Source organism: Vicia villosa, unplaced genomic scaffold (genome assembly GCF_029867415.1).
Source record: "Vicia villosa cultivar HV-30 ecotype Madison, WI unplaced genomic scaffold, Vvil1.0 ctg.000113F_1_1, whole genome shotgun sequence".
In the NCBI taxonomy this organism is placed as follows: Eukaryota; Viridiplantae; Streptophyta; class Magnoliopsida; order Fabales; family Fabaceae; genus Vicia; species Vicia villosa.
The window spans coordinates 444,379-460,760 of NW_026705021.1; positions in this window are offsets into that span (position 1 = coordinate 444,379).

Sequence of the window (16,382 nt, forward strand, 5' to 3'; positions counted from 1 at the left end):
CAACAAACAAGTTATGTAGTTTTCACTTTAATAAAGTGCATGCTTACACACAGTTCCATCTACTTTTGCAAAGCTAGACCCCGCGGGCTTGGCCCATCTACTGGAGAACATAACTTCATCCAATTTGGCAGTCATATTTAGAATATAAACATCTTTCTTGGGTCTCTTGATCCAATCTTTCTTGTATAATACTACGCTTTATCCTCGTGTGAGCTCCAAATGACAATACTAAAAACTCTTTCAATTGAAAAGTAAAAGATTACTCGGTTAAACGATTATGATATCATACATAATTGGTGCCTGGTTTCACAAAGTAAAACTGCTTTTGACTTATCCACAACAACATAAGAACAAATCCTACTTCACTCTTCATTATCAGGGTCAACCACCAGAAAAGACAAATCTTTAATGCCAATTCATTCAGGTTTTTAATGTCGTGATTGCCGACATAACTTACTTTTGTAAATGCTCTAAACTTCACTTTAAGGTAAGGTCTTTCTTGGTCACTGTTTAAATGCTCGCTCCGACCATACTATTTTCTTCCTATTCCATTATATTTCCTGAGAATTGTTCAATATGTTAATGTGAATTAGGAGGGCAATCTTTATCAATGTTGTTTCAGCTATGGCTCATGACACAGCCAGTGACCATCTTCTTGGTATAGAGTATGCAATTACTTTATGGTATGAAGTTGTTGGTCGAATAAGAGTTCATGTCATGCATTGGATGGATAAACAGAGAAAATACATTGTAGTAAGCGGGTCTCTGTGAATTTTATTATTTTCCCATGCACACTATAACGTCAGGTATGATAAAGTTTTATTTCATGTTATTACCCAGGTTGGGTACCCATTGGTATAATGTCAGGTATGATAAAGTTTTATTTCATGTTGTTATCCAGGTTTGGTACCCGTTGGCAACTCTTTTTCTGTGTCTTGGTTACCCTAAAAAATTCCACAACAATTAAGTCTTCACACGGAGCAGCTTTACAAACATCTTAAAATGTTTAAATAGAAAGAATAAGGGTGGTTTATAACCCCGCAATCTAACGTTTTTTTACAGTAAAATATGCTGTTGACTTTAAATGACGTGGCGTAACACGTCAATTTCCGTTAAACCAAATAGACGGCAGAGACCAAAATTAGGGACGGAAAACTTTAAGAGGATTATTCTTTGAATGAAAATTTTATAGGGATTAAAACTGAATTTTGAGTTATTTATAGAAACCACAAACATATTTAACCCTAAAAAATTTTGTGATCTTGGAGATTTTAAATCTTCGGAGAATCGCAGTCTTCAAAACAACATTGAGATAATATTGACTATATGCATGTTAATCACTTGTTCAACCATAATTTTAAAATGCCCCCTTTACATTTTTCCTTGCATGTTGTATTAATATTACAATCAACATTTTGATTTATATAAACCAAAATCAATCATATTTCAAGGATTTATAGTATTCACTCGATCACAAGGTGTGCCAGGAACTTCTTGATGAATCCTATTTCCACCGTCCTTGTCAGGTGTGCCAAAGACGTTTGTGATTCTACTTGATTGGGTCCTTGAAATTTATACCTATTCTATCAATTTACCCTTGCAATAAATACCCAAGGTGAATTCTTATTTACCCACCTCAAAAAGGTGGGTAAGGTTACCTTTAGTGTAAAATGCATTGAAAATATCAAACAATTATTCTAAATGATAAATAATTAGATACATAAAAATTAAATGGTGTCATCTGATTGGTGGAATGTACATTACCCATCTTTTTGTGATGGGTAGAGAAGTTGTCCCTAATACCCAATGGTTATTTCATCTCTCTCTAATTTCAGATTTCAAATTGTTCACTCCCCCTCTCGTACACCGTTACTGAACTGTCTAAACAGTTTTGAAAAAAATCCTCACTCGTTCATTGCAAGAAACTAACCTAAAATTTCCTCTCTCCTCTAAAAAGAAAAACTTCCCTCAAGGCTTAGTTGTCCCTAACCTCCTTCTATACCTTTCAAACATTCATCAATAGAACCAAAATCAATCAAAAAATGGATCAATATATCTGCATGAACGAATGCACTTCCCATGTGGTATATTCTAATTCTAACTCCAATATTAATGAAATTTTTTTGTCAATAAAGATGCTTAGAGAAGGTACACAAAGCTCTTTGCTTCAAGAAGCGTGCTTTCTAAAAAGGGATTTGTCTGTGGTTTAGAAAATGAAGACCTTGGTCTTATTGATGAGATCAGACGCCTCATAACCGGTCAGAAATGAAAAAGATTTTCCAAGCATCCTCTTCCTTACGATACTCAAATTATCAATGAGTTCTACCCAAACTTGACCAACACCTCTTTGAAGAAACTCGAAGTACTTGTAAGGGGACACATGGTTCAATATTTAGAAAAGACTATTATTAACATGTTACTAGGAGTAAAATAAGTGGATGACTCATACCAAACTCTATTTGAAAAAGCTGATGATGTAGACTTGATGATGTAGACTTGGAGGTCATTAGGAAATCTCTTTGTCTCCTAGTGACCTCTTGGTTACAGTCACCCAAATCTGCTGAGAAGACTATAATGAGAACGTATTTGAGGTTCATACAAATTGTGTGGTATCAATTTCTGAAGCACTCCCTGATGCCAACCGCTCATAATGAAAGTGAAAATAAGGCAAGGTTAGTATTACTCCACTGCATCAATGGATGTACCCCAATCAACATTGCAAAGATCATTTGTAAAAAGATACATGCATGTGCTAAGAAGAATGATAGTATGCTCTATTTCCAATGCCTAATTATATCACTTTGCAAAAGGCATAGAGAGTTCATGAAAAGCAAGAAGATGAAATAAGCAATCCACAAATTAGATTAGACAAAATTGTTGTGTTGAACCTTCTGAAGACAAAAGGCAAAAAGATCCAGCCAGAAAGCATCAAAACCAAGTTCTTCGCGTAATAATGAAGAACTATTGTGGGAAACTCTACATAAAATGCAGAGGGACCAAGAAAAGTTCTATAGGTTTGTGAAAGAGAAGAATACTTGGCATAAGAGAATGTACAACCTGCACAAGGTCAGAGTGATGAATAGACCCCCCATATTTCTAGATCATATCTTAAGAGATCTGTAAGACCCGAGGTCGAAGGAGACGAGGGGTGGTTGCACCGCATGTAATACTCGAGGCCAAATGTGACAAGGAGTGGTCGCCACATCGGAATGAGAGGGATCCTGAGGTTGTGCAGGTATGTGTCTGCATGGTTGAAGGAAAACTTATTAGGATTGATGGGTACTACCTATGCCAACAAGATGCATCTTCTTTTCGGTAGCCCGTTCCATAAGAACTCCATAGTTACGTGTTTTCGACTTGGAGAAGTTATGGGATGGGTGATCTTCTGGGATGTTTCCCGAAAAGCATGTGAATGAGGTCAAATCATGTTGAAAAGACTCGTGTTCGTTTGTGGGATCAGTCGATAACCCTGAAAGCAGACGAGGGCGTTACAAATGGTATCAGAGTCAGACCTCTCCTAGTACGATGTGGTTCGAGGAAAAAGCATGCGGAAGCTGGAAGGCATGTAACACCTGAGGCCGAAGGAGGCGAGTGGTGGTTACACCGCATGTACCACTAGAGGCCAAATATGGCAAGGAGTGGTCGCCACATCGGAATGGGAGGGATCTTGAGACTGTGCGGGTATGAGAGTGCATGGTTGAAGGAAAGCTTATTAGGATTGATAGGTACTTGCTATACCAACAAGATGCATCATATTTTTGGTAGCCCATTCCACAAGAACTTCATAGTTAAGCGTGCTTGACTTGGAGCAATTATAGGATGGGTAACCTTCGGGGAAGTTTCTCGGAAAGCGTGTGAGTGGGGACAAATCATGCTGAAAAGACTCGTGTTAGTTTGTGGGATCATTCGATAATCCTGAAAGCAGTATAGGGAGTTACAAGATCAACAAATTGAAGAAAAACATCATTAAAAGGAACAACCTGCAAAGAAATATAAACTTTGAGGTAACATGAAGAAGAAACAAAAGAAGGAAAAGACCAAGAAGAAGAAGGTTTATATTTCGATGATTGAATATGTGCTAGAGGCGACTTCTAACGCGCCTAATTAAGAACCATCCAAGAAGAATAAAACTAAAAAGGCGGAGAAGAAAAATAAGAGTCCATCTAAAAGACCAGAGCAACTCCGGTGAGCAACTCACCGGAGAAAATGACCGGGGTTATTTCCAATTGCCTGAGTTTTTTTAAATGTTTCAACCAATCACCATGCGCCACTTGTTTTAATTTCATTGTCTGATTTAAATTGGATCTTGTGTGTTGCTTTCCACAAGTGTCCATGATGCGCTCTCACCTTAAATCCCTTGGATCTGCCACGTCAATTAATGAATCCAGATCCAACGCGTCATATTTTTTCTGATTTTATTTCTTTTTCTTATTTTGTTTTAATTTGGTATTATTTTAGAAAATTCATTTTAATTCCATTTTAACTCCTAAAATTCTGAAAATATTCACAAAAATATTTTATCTCGTTTTACACCTTGTGTAATTTTTTGAGATTTTTATTTATATTTTCATTTTTTCTATTTTCTTTTAATTTTATCATATTTGACTTGTTTTAGTTTAAAAAGTAGTTTTCTGATCTAAAAAATATTCAAAAAAACATTATACGTCATTTTTCATTTTTCTATGATTTTGTTTGTCATTTATTTGATGTTTAGAATATACTTTTCAATTTTCCTTTTGATTTTCAAGTTAAAAATCATTTTAAAAATCATATCCATACATTTTAATTTGTATTAATGCATTTCATATTGTTAATTGTTGTTTGTCTTGGATTATGACCTCTTTGATCATAGGTCTCCTCAATATCAATTGACTTTGAGCGTTGATTTGGTTTATAACCTTAATCCACCAAGAAAGGTGATTGATTTTGATGATGACTTGATCAATGTTGTGATCCAATTTGGTTTTCTCTATTCATTTTTATCTCTTTCTTCTTCTTCTTCTTCTTCTTCTTCTTCTTCTTCTTTTTTGATGAATTGGATGATTAGAATTCCATCTTGTTTATGATGTTTGGATTGATGAACTTTCATCGTTTCAAATCTACCTTCAATTGATCATCGGATCATTTGAGATACTTAATGATAAGTTTGTTCTAAGCTATCATGAAGAATGATTGAAGTAATAGATCAATTTCCCTGCCTTTGTGCTTGATCTCTCTTTGGTTTTTACTTGTGTTACTTATTTTAGGAGAATGATCTCTATCATTTCTCTAACAAGTATGATACATAAATTGTTATGGACCGGCCTCATAGATGTTACTTCTATATAAGTAAATCTATGATTGCTTAACATAGCTCTAAATTTGTGATGAATCGAATCATCAATACTAACACTAACATCATTAATTGTACTAACTTTACTTTAATGCCAATGAATTTCTCGCTATTTGCAATTTACCTTTTTGCATTTTATCATTAATATCATTTTTATCGTTATCTCATTCATATTTTTTCCATTTATTTTATTGTCTTTTTCCTTTTGCCCCTTGGACATTTTCTTTTCATCAAGATAATAATAAAGGCAAAACCATAAAACTCTTCTTAATTAGACTATGGTTACTATCCTTTGCTATGGAGATTTGGACTTTTGAACTTAGATTAGATTCTTTGCTTTGGACTTTCATCTGAGACCTAAGATTCATCGGACCATACATCTGAGCCAGAGACTTTTCGTTGAGACCTTAGAAGATTCATCTGATACCTTGGCTTTTATCTGTCTGTTTTGTGTTTTTGTCTGATGCAGAGATTACTAACTGTGACTTTGATTTTTCATCTAATGAGTGAGAATTTTACATGTGTCCTAAGAATTATCTGATACTTTGATTTCATCTGAGACCTTATGCTTTCAGCTGCTGCATGGAATTTCATATGTGCTATGAGATTCATCTCATGTCTTGGTTTTCTTTTGGAATTTATACTATTCATCTGCCTATATCACTTGTGGCTAAATCCAAAAGAAAAGGAATGTTCATTTTGACTTATTGTCAAATGTTTGCTTCTTGTTTGGTTAGACCTTTCTATTCTTTAAGTTTTACTTTATACATTAGGATAGTCTCTTCATCTCTTGTCCATCTTCTAAAATTTTCAAAATCTTCTCCCTTTTTCAAAACCTTCTTGTTTTCAAACTTTAAACTTTTTCATAGTAAACATTGACTTTGTCAAGTGATCGTGAAATCCTTTTTCTTAATAAATTCTTCAAAACAGTTAAGCATATCAAAACCTCTTTTAAAAATCATAAAAAACACAAAATTTCATTCAAATCTTTTGTTACTTGACTTTTCATTTTAAAATCTTTTTCTCAAAATGTTAGATATTGTACTTGTTTTAGAAGTGCTTGTAAAACCATCCCACTTTTACAAACATGACAAAATGCAGACATTTTCCACTGATATGTTGAGATATGTTATGTTGACCTAGTCCAACCTATAAATTCTCCATACTCAAGATGATGCAAATGCTCATTTTCCCATAATTGTAAAGAGTACAGTGTGTTTTCCACTCAGATAAGACAACATATCTCTTTATTTAAAATCAATCAACAAATTTCCCCTGCTTCTTTGTAAGCGGAACTACAAATGCTCTAACTTCCCTACCAATGTTTTATCTTAAAACATAGATGTTGTGAATTCAATGCCAAAAACAAAGTATAAAACAAGGAAGAATAAAGGACAAGGAAGAAGAGGAGAACACAAATATTGGTTATAACTGCTATTCTTTTACTTTCTCTTAAAACAGAATTACAAGTTTACAAGAATAACAAATAACCTCTCTCACCCTAAATTAGGATTTGCAGCTTAGCAATGATGAGAGACTAGTATGCTATTTATAATAAAACCTAACATACTAACTAATGGGCTTTTTCCACAAGACCCATTACACAAGCCAACTTAATAAACAAGCTAACTTAACAAATTAGGGTTTAAACACTAAAACCTAATTTAACATGCTAACAACCATAACATCTTCGACACAAGCATGTGAACAACCTTCGACTTCATGCTTAACCCTGTCGAACCAAGAAGCTACCCTTCGACCATACTAGAGTTCGATCCAATATCTCACAAATCTCCACCTTGGATCTAACTCTACAACATCAAAGAAACAAACTAGCTTTCTTCGTGCAGCTTTATCAACTGCATACAGTGGAAAAACTTGTAACTCGGCAATGTCTTGGTGATCATATCAGCAGCATTGTCTTCAGTCGAAACCTTCAGCACTTGGACTTCTCCACGCTCGATTACTCCTCTGACGAAATGCAGCCTCACATCAATGTGCTTAGTTCGCTCATGATAGGCTGAATTCTTCGACAGGTGTATTGCACTTTGACTATCACATTTAACAGTGATACCTCGACCTTGAAGTTTCAGCTCCTTCGCAAAACCTTCAAGCCACAATGCTTCTTTCACAGCTTCAGTTAAGGCAATATATTCCGCGTCAGTGGTTGATAGAGCAACAACCTTCTGAAGTGTTGCTTTCCAACTAATTGCTGTGCCAAACATAGTGAAAACATATCCAGAAATAGATTTTCTAGAATCCATACAACCTGCATAATCAGAGTTGACATATCCTTCGATTACTGCTTTACTATCTTCACCCAAGGCTCCATCATAAATTAAGACTCTATTCAGAGACCCATTTATGTACCTTAAAATCCACTTCAATGCTTGCCAGTGAGCCTTTCCAGGATTCGCCATGTACCTGCTTACAAGACTTACTGCGTATGCTATGTCGGGTCTAGTACAGACCATAGCATACATCAAAGAACCAACTATATTAGCATATGGGATGTTATTCATATAGGCTCTTTCGACATCAGTACTGGGACACTGATCAATACTCAGCTTGAATTGAGGGTTTGTTGGAGTCACAACTGGCTTCGAATTCGACATACCAAACTTTTCAAGAATCTTCCGTAGGTATGCCTCTTGAGATAAACATAACTTAGACTTCTTTCTATCTCTTCGAATGTCAATTCCAAGAATTCTGGAAGCAGCTCCCAGATCCTTCATATGGAACTCCTTATTGAGTTCAGCCTTCACCCTCGTCACATCTTCAACATTGTTGCTTGCTATGATAATATCATCCACATAAAGCAACAAAATAACAAATGAATTACCAGGTCGAAATCTGAAGTAAACGCAGTGGTCGAACTGACTTCTAATGAAACTTATGCGTGCCATGAACTTGTCGAATCTCCTATTCCACTGTCGAGGAGATTGTTTCTGCCCATACAAAGATCTCTTTAACTTGCACACATAATCTTCCTTCCCCTTTTCGACATACCCTTCAGGTTGCCTCATCAGGATCGTTTCATCTAGATCACCATACAAGAACGCAGTCTTCACATCCATCAGTTCCAGTTCAAGATCGAACTGTGCTACCATGGCAAGTAACATTCGAATGGACCTATGCTTCACAATAGGAGAAAACACATCATTGAAGTCGACACCTTCTTTCTGAGTGAAACCCCTTGCAACTAACCTTGCCTTGTATCTTTTCGACGTCACTCCTTCAATTCCTTCCTTAACTTTGAAAATCCATTTACAGCTGACTAACCTTGCCCCAACAGGTTTCTTGATCAGTTCCCAAGTATGATTATCATGAAGAGATTTCATCTCATCATCCATGGCCTTCAGCCATTCAGTCTTATTTTGACTCCTCATAACTTCCTTGTAGTCTCTAGGTTCTTCGTCTAGAACCTCACTTGCAGAGATTAAGGCATAAGCTATAAGATCTGCATACCTAAGCCTCTAAGGTGCCTTTATGACTCTTCTCGACCTATCTCTCGATAATAGGTAGTCATCGTCAGTTTCCTCAACTCCCTCAGCATCTTCTGCTTCTTCTTCGACTTCATCAGGGATATGCAATTCAGCATCAACATGCTCCACCTCAACAGGAATCTCTACCTGTTCCAGCTCTTCGTCAGATGTTTCTGTACTTCGACCAACATCATCAGTTTTCTTAAAAGCCATTTCAGCTTCATTGAAAACTACATCTCGACTGGTGATACACCTCCTGTGACCTGGCTCTAGGCACCATAACCTATAAGCTTTGACTCCTTCTGGGTATCCCATGAACATGCATTTCAGAGCTCTAGGTTCGACCTTGTCTTGCCTAATGTGAGCATAGGCTACGCAGCCAAATACTCTCAGTTTGTCGAGATCTGGTGGATGTCCCGACCAAACTTCTTCAGGTGTCTTCATATCTAACGTTGTCGAAGGACATCTGTTTATCAGATATGTTGCTGTCGAAACAGCCTCAGCCCAGAACACCTTCGTTAACCCCGCACTAGTCAACATGCATCTGACTCTCTCCAAAATAGTTCGATTAAACCTTTCAGCCAAACCATTTTGCTGTGGAGTACCTGCAGTAGTTCTATGCCTTGCAATACCAGAGGCAGCACAAAAACTGTCGAATGCCTCATTGCAAAATTCAAGGCCATTGTCGGTTCTCAACCTCTTGACCTTTCTGCCAGTCTGATTTTCAACCAGAGTCTTCCAACTTTTGAAATTCTCAAAAGTTTCATCCTTAGTCTTCTGGATGAATACCCATAATTTTCTGGAATAATCATCTACTATGGATAGAAAATACCTTGCTCCTGAATGTGATGGACACCTTGCAGACCCCCAAAGATCAACATGGATGTAATCAAGGGATCCATGTGTTCTTTGTTTGCCTTTGTTGAACTTCACTCTGCAAGATTTTCCAAGTACACAGGGTTCACAAAACTTCAGCTTTTCGACTTTGTCTCCACCAAGCAGATTTTGTTTCCCTAATTCGACTAGACCCCTTTCACTGACATGGCCCAATCTCATGTGCCAGATTTCTGTCTTCGACAAAGGTTTCGTGGATGCAACATTTGTCGAACCACTTATAACTTCAGCCTCAAGGGTATACAAGCCTTGTTTCTTCACGCCTCTCAAGACTTCCTTCGAACCCTTCATGACTCTTAGGATACTTTTCTCTCCTTGGAAAACATATCCTTTCTTGTCGAATTCACCAAGAGAAAGCAAATTTCTCTTCAAATCAGGAACATACCTGACTTCAGTCAACAACCTTATTGACTCATCATGGAGCTTGAATCTCACAGATCCAACACCTGTAATCTTGCAAGCCTTGTTGTTTCCCAGCAATACTGATCCACCATCTTGATCACATAATTCCTCGAACAAGTCTTTGTTTGGAGTCATGTGCCAAGTGCAACCTGAATCCATAATCTACTCCTTCTTAGAGTCACTGCTTGAAACCACAAGAACATCAGATGATTCGAAATCATCTTGAACAATGGCTGCATTGCCATTATCCTTACCTCCATAATATTTCAGGCGTTCAGGGCACACCTTTCTTGTGTGACCCTCCTTCTTACAATGATAGCATCGAATGCCAGATGTTTCGCCATTGTAAGACTTCGACTGGCTTTTGCCCTTCTTCTTGTCAAACTTACCATCCTTTCGTAAGAGTTTTCCTTTAACGGCCAGACTTCGCCAACAGTCGAAGGTTTATGCTCCTTTCATTCATTCAAGTCCTTAGAGTACAAGGCTGATTGAACTTCTTCAAACGTCAGGGACTCCCTTCCATACAAGAGAGTTTCTTTGAAGTGAGCATGTGATCGAGGCAAAGAACACAATAGTAACAGCGCTTGATCTTCATCATCGATCTTCACATCAATATTTTCAAGATCAAGAATCAGCTTGTTGAACATATCCAACTGCTCAGCCAATACTTTGTCTTCAATCATCTTGAATGAATACAAAGCTTGCTTCAGGTAGAGTCAATTTACCAGCGATTTGGTCATATACAAACTTTCAAGTTTCACCCATAACCCTGATGCCGTAGTCTCCTTTGATACCTGCCGGAGAACCTTATCACCAAGGCTCAACAAAATTGCGCTGTTTGCTTTCTCGATCATATTCGTCTTCTCCGCTGCCGTCAATTCTGCATTCATGGCTGCCTCTCCCTTCAACGCTTCCAAACAACCCTGCTGAACCAGTAGGGCTTTCATCTTCAAGCGCCACAGACCGAAATCATTCACTCCGGTGAACTTTTCAATCTCATACTTTGTTGAAGGCATCTTCTCCACGCTCACCGCACCAATTTGTTGTGAATTCAATGCCAAAAACAAAGTATAAAACAAGGAAGAATAAAGGACAAGGAAGAAGAGGAGAACACAAATATTGGTTATAACTGCTATTCTTTTACTTTCTCATAAAACAAGATTACAAGTTTACAAGAATAACAAATAACCTCTCTCACCCTAAATTAGGATTTGCAGCTTAGCAATGATGAGAGACTAGTATGCTATTTATAATAAAACCTAACATACTAACTAATGGGCTTTTTCCACAAGGCCCATTACACAAGCCAACTTAATAAACAAGCTAACATAACAAATTAGGATTTAAACACTAAAACCTAATTTAACATGCTAACAACCCTAGCATCTTTGACACAAGCATGTGAACAACCTTCGACTTCATGCTTAACCCTATCGAACTAAGAAGCTACCCTTCGACCATACTAGAGTTCGATCCAATATCTCACAATAGATTTTCAAAAGGCTCTCATGGAGTACCATGGATTTGAGAGGTGCTAATACATTCCCCTTGCATAATCAACCCCCGTACCATTATCTCTTTGATTTATTAGTTTTGTTTTTAAAACTTTTGTGGATTTTATTCGTTCTTTTCTCATTCATTTGGAAACAATAAAGATTGGTGACGACTCTTGTTTATTTACGAATTAAATTAATCAATAGATTAATCTTAACAACTAGTCATGTGTCAATATAATATCTAAAACATGACATATAGTCATAACAACTAATTGTTTGTGTGGATCATCCAAAACATTTATAGAGTATTTGGGAGAGCCACAAATGTTGGCTTTACGAAAGTTTAAGGATCATTTCATTAGGTCTCACTACAAAAAAAAATGTCATATTGTGACACTCATTTCTAGTGATGGCTAACTATTTGTCACTAAATATCACTTTTACCTACAGTTTTACTCTATCACTAATATTTGTCACGAAAGACCACTTTTACCTACAGTTTTACTCTATCACTAATATTTGTCACTAAATATTACTTTTACCTACAACTTTACTCTATCACTATTGTCCTATTAGACAAAAAAACATATAATTGATTTTTACTCTTAAAGCAATCAAAATTAACTTTATATTTTAAAAAAATATTACTATTTTCATTAAAAATGCTTAAATTATTTATGATAACAAAAATTAAAATAATTTTTTTGATTTAAACAAAAATTGATTTTGCTCACAAAATAATTTTTAACAAAAATAAATTGTACATTGTAAAAATAAAAAATTATTTTAATTTATTCTCACCATAAAAATTTTTATTTACTACTAAAATATCTTTATATTTAATACATTTTTCCTTTTATTTATATTTATACTCTTTTTCTTTTTATTTGTATAACCTTATTTTTTTTAAAAACATTAATTTTTACAAAAATTAATTATAGATCGTAAAACAATTATTATAGATAAAAAATTATTTTAATTTATTCTCACCATAACAATTTTTACTTATTACTAAATTATCTTTCTATTTAATACCTTTTTCCTTTTATTTATATATATATATATATATATATATATATATATATATATATATATATATATATATATATATATATATATATATATATATATATATATATATATATATATATATATATATATATTTATACTCTTTTCTCTTTTATTTATATAACTTTATTTAAAAATAAAATTTAACACCGAAATCGAAAACTGTTCCTCACCCTAAATCGAAAACGTTCTTCACCCCAAAATCAAAAATGTTCTTCATGCTGAAATCGAAAATCGTTCTTCACCCCGAAATTGAGAATCGTTCTTCACACTGAAATCGAGAATCGTTCTTCACCCTCAAATTGAAAATGTTCAATCGTTCACACAAATCGTTGACAAAAATGGTTCAATCACTGTGAGATTCCTTTTTCATCTTTCATTCACTGTGAGTTTCAGATTCCTTTTTCAATCACAAAAATGGTTTTCCAATTCTGAAACTCATCTATTTTATCTTTCATTTTCATATTCAGATATAGAGTACGTTGGGGATTTAGAACCAAAAACTGATCTGAGTTTCATATCTTCAAGTTCAGGTGATTTTATATTTTGTACAAGATTCGGTACGTGAATGAGAAAATTGATTTGAAGTTTCATATCTTTATCTAGCATTTTCAAATTATGACCTAGAAATTTAAATCAAAATAGTGGCAAAACAGTAGTAAATTATATTGCTTGTTGGTACTATGTGAAATTGTGTTTGCACATTGCTTCTTTAGTCATTTGAAGTATCAATTTGAATTAACTTCTAGCTAATAAGAATTTGCTGCCAACATGTAAAAAAAACTAGTGTGCATTTGAATTATTACAGTGTGATAGTTAACAGTTATAATAGAAACTTGATTATGAGATTGTGATTGCCACTTTCATCTTCTTGGGATTTAGAGGTGAGTGAGTTAATTCATTTTACCGATAGCAGTGTCCCCCGATGTTATAAATTGGTATACGCTTGAGTGTAGCTGATAACGTATAGGTTATACGATTCAGGAGCAAACTTGTAAGCTGAACCGTAATATTTAAATAAAGTTATGTACTCTATATGTAATCGACCGAACAATGTTATTAGTCATTGTGATATTAAATGAGATGACGTAACCCACAAGTTACATTTTATTAAGTTAATGATTCTATTTAGTAATGTAATTAACACTTTATGGTGATTAAATATAAGGTTACTGTGAAGAGAATTATTGTGGGAAAATAGGACTTGTGCTGGTCAAGCATGCATAGCAATTGATTATGTCATTGTAGAAAAAAGTTACTGTTCAAAACTGGTACATCTCTTGTATTTTCAGTTATATTATTAGAAGAATCTTTCTATAACTTTTTTTTTGTTAAAATACACTATCGAACATATCCTTTAGCAAAAGTTTTTGCATTTTAGACTAGGTAGTAACATCAACCATTGAAAAATATATCTTTAATCTTGATAAAATCAAAGGACCATAAGCAAAATTTTCCTAATATGTCTTAAACTTTCTTTATGATTCTTAGAGTATAATACTTTTATTTTCATTAAAATATATCTTTTGTTGAACAAATGTTCCCAGAGTACAAAGAACAAGATCCACTTTTGATATTTAAGATATTGTTTCAAAGATTTTCTATCCTAATATATTACTTCTAAACAGGACAAATAAACTTCTACAATTATCACACATTAGGGTGAAAATCACATGCTAATCATAAGATTTTCTATCCTAATATATTACTTCTAAACAGGACACAAAAAGTTCAACAATGATGCATATAATTACTAATCATATGGTATATGGAAATTGAGTTAGACTAACGTAATTGTTGATTTAGAGTTGAATCTTTGATAATAGCATCTTTGATAATAGCATCTTTGATTATAGTTTTATTTAGTATTGTGTTTTCTCTAACACAAGTTAGAACTAAGTCATTCAAGAACAAGTATTTAATATGAACTAGTTGCTGTTGTGACAGTGGCACTGAGGAACAAGTGTGGGCTACTGGAGTCTGGAACTGAGTGCAGTCCCATGAAAACAGAACAAACAACAAAAAATATAAACTCTGCAACTCATTGGATTGACCAGGTAAATGTTATTGCATATTGTTTTAATGTTATTATTTTCTAATTAGTAATTTATATGACCATATATTTTCAGTTTGTTTTATCAAATGGATAAGAGTTGGATATCAAACAACTCTGCAACTCAAGAGGAGTACATTAGAGGTATTTTAAACTTTCTTGATTTCGCATTTGCAAATTCGTCAGAAAATGGAAAATTTTTATGCCCTTACACTAAATGTGTGAATTGAAAGAAGCGCTCTCGTATGGATGTTTACGAACACTTAATCAGTCGAGGTTTTCTAAAAGGTTACATTCGTTGTATCTTTCATGGTGAGAAAGTTATCACTTCAAATCCTGCAAGTGCATCTGAAGTACAACACGAGTTTGATCATGACATGAATACATTGATTCATGATGCATTTTCAATGCATACAAATAGTGATGATAATGATGCATATATAAATATGGAGGATATGGATCCAGAAACATTCATAAACGAACATAATGTTCAACAATCTGAAGTGGGTGATAATTCTGATAAGTTCTATAAATATGGAGGATGTGGATCCAAAAACATTCATAAACGAACATAATGTTCAACAATCTGAAGTGGGTGATAATTATGATAAGTTCTTTAAGTTGTTGAAGGAGGCAGAACAAAATCTTTATCCTGGTTGTAAGTTTTCCAAACTATCCTTTATCGTACACCTGTACCACTTAAAGTGCCTAAATGGATGGACAAAGAAAAGCTTTTCAATGTTGCTAGAGTTGTTATGTGATGCATTTCCAAGATAAAATACATTGCCAAAGTCATTTTATGAGACAAAGAAGATTATTTCAGGGTTGGGATTATCATATGAAAAAATCCATGTTTGTCCTAATGAATGTATATTGTATTGGAAGGATTTGGCTCATACTAATGTTTGCCCTACATGCGGCATCTCAAGATAGAAAGTCAACTCTGATGATGTTGAAGGTAGAAAAAAGATACCTGCTAAGGTTCTTCGTTGGTTTCCTCTTAAGTCTATATTACAGAGACTTTTTATGTCATCAAAAACTGCTTCTTTCATGACATGGCATGAAGATAGTCGAACTAGAGATGGACTCATGAGACATCCAGTAGATTCTTTTGCTTGGAAGGATTTTGATAATCAATATCCCGATTTTTCCTGCGACCCTCGAAATGTTCGACTAGGTTTAGCTTCCGATGGCTTTAATCCATTCAAAACCATGACAATTTCTCACAGCACTTGGCCTGTTGTCTTGATTCCATATAATCTTCCTCCGTGGATGTGTATGAAGCAACCAAATTTCATACTCTCACTACTTATTCCTGGTCCAAAAGGCCCTGGTAATAATATTGATGTATATATGCAGCCTCTTGTGGAAGAATTAAAGGAATTATGGGAAATTGGGGTCAAAACTTTTGATGCATGTAAAAGAGAGTCATTTCAAATGCGTGCTGCAATCATGTGGACTATCAATGATTTCCCTGCTTATGCAAATTTGTCAGGTTGGAGTACTAAAGGACGATATGCTTGTCCATGTTGTGGTCTTAACACAGCCTCTAAATGGTTGTGTTATAGTAAAAAGTTTTCTTATATGTGTCATCGACACTGGTTAGAGCCTGGTCATAAGTGGAGATACAATGGAGGACATTTTGATGGAAA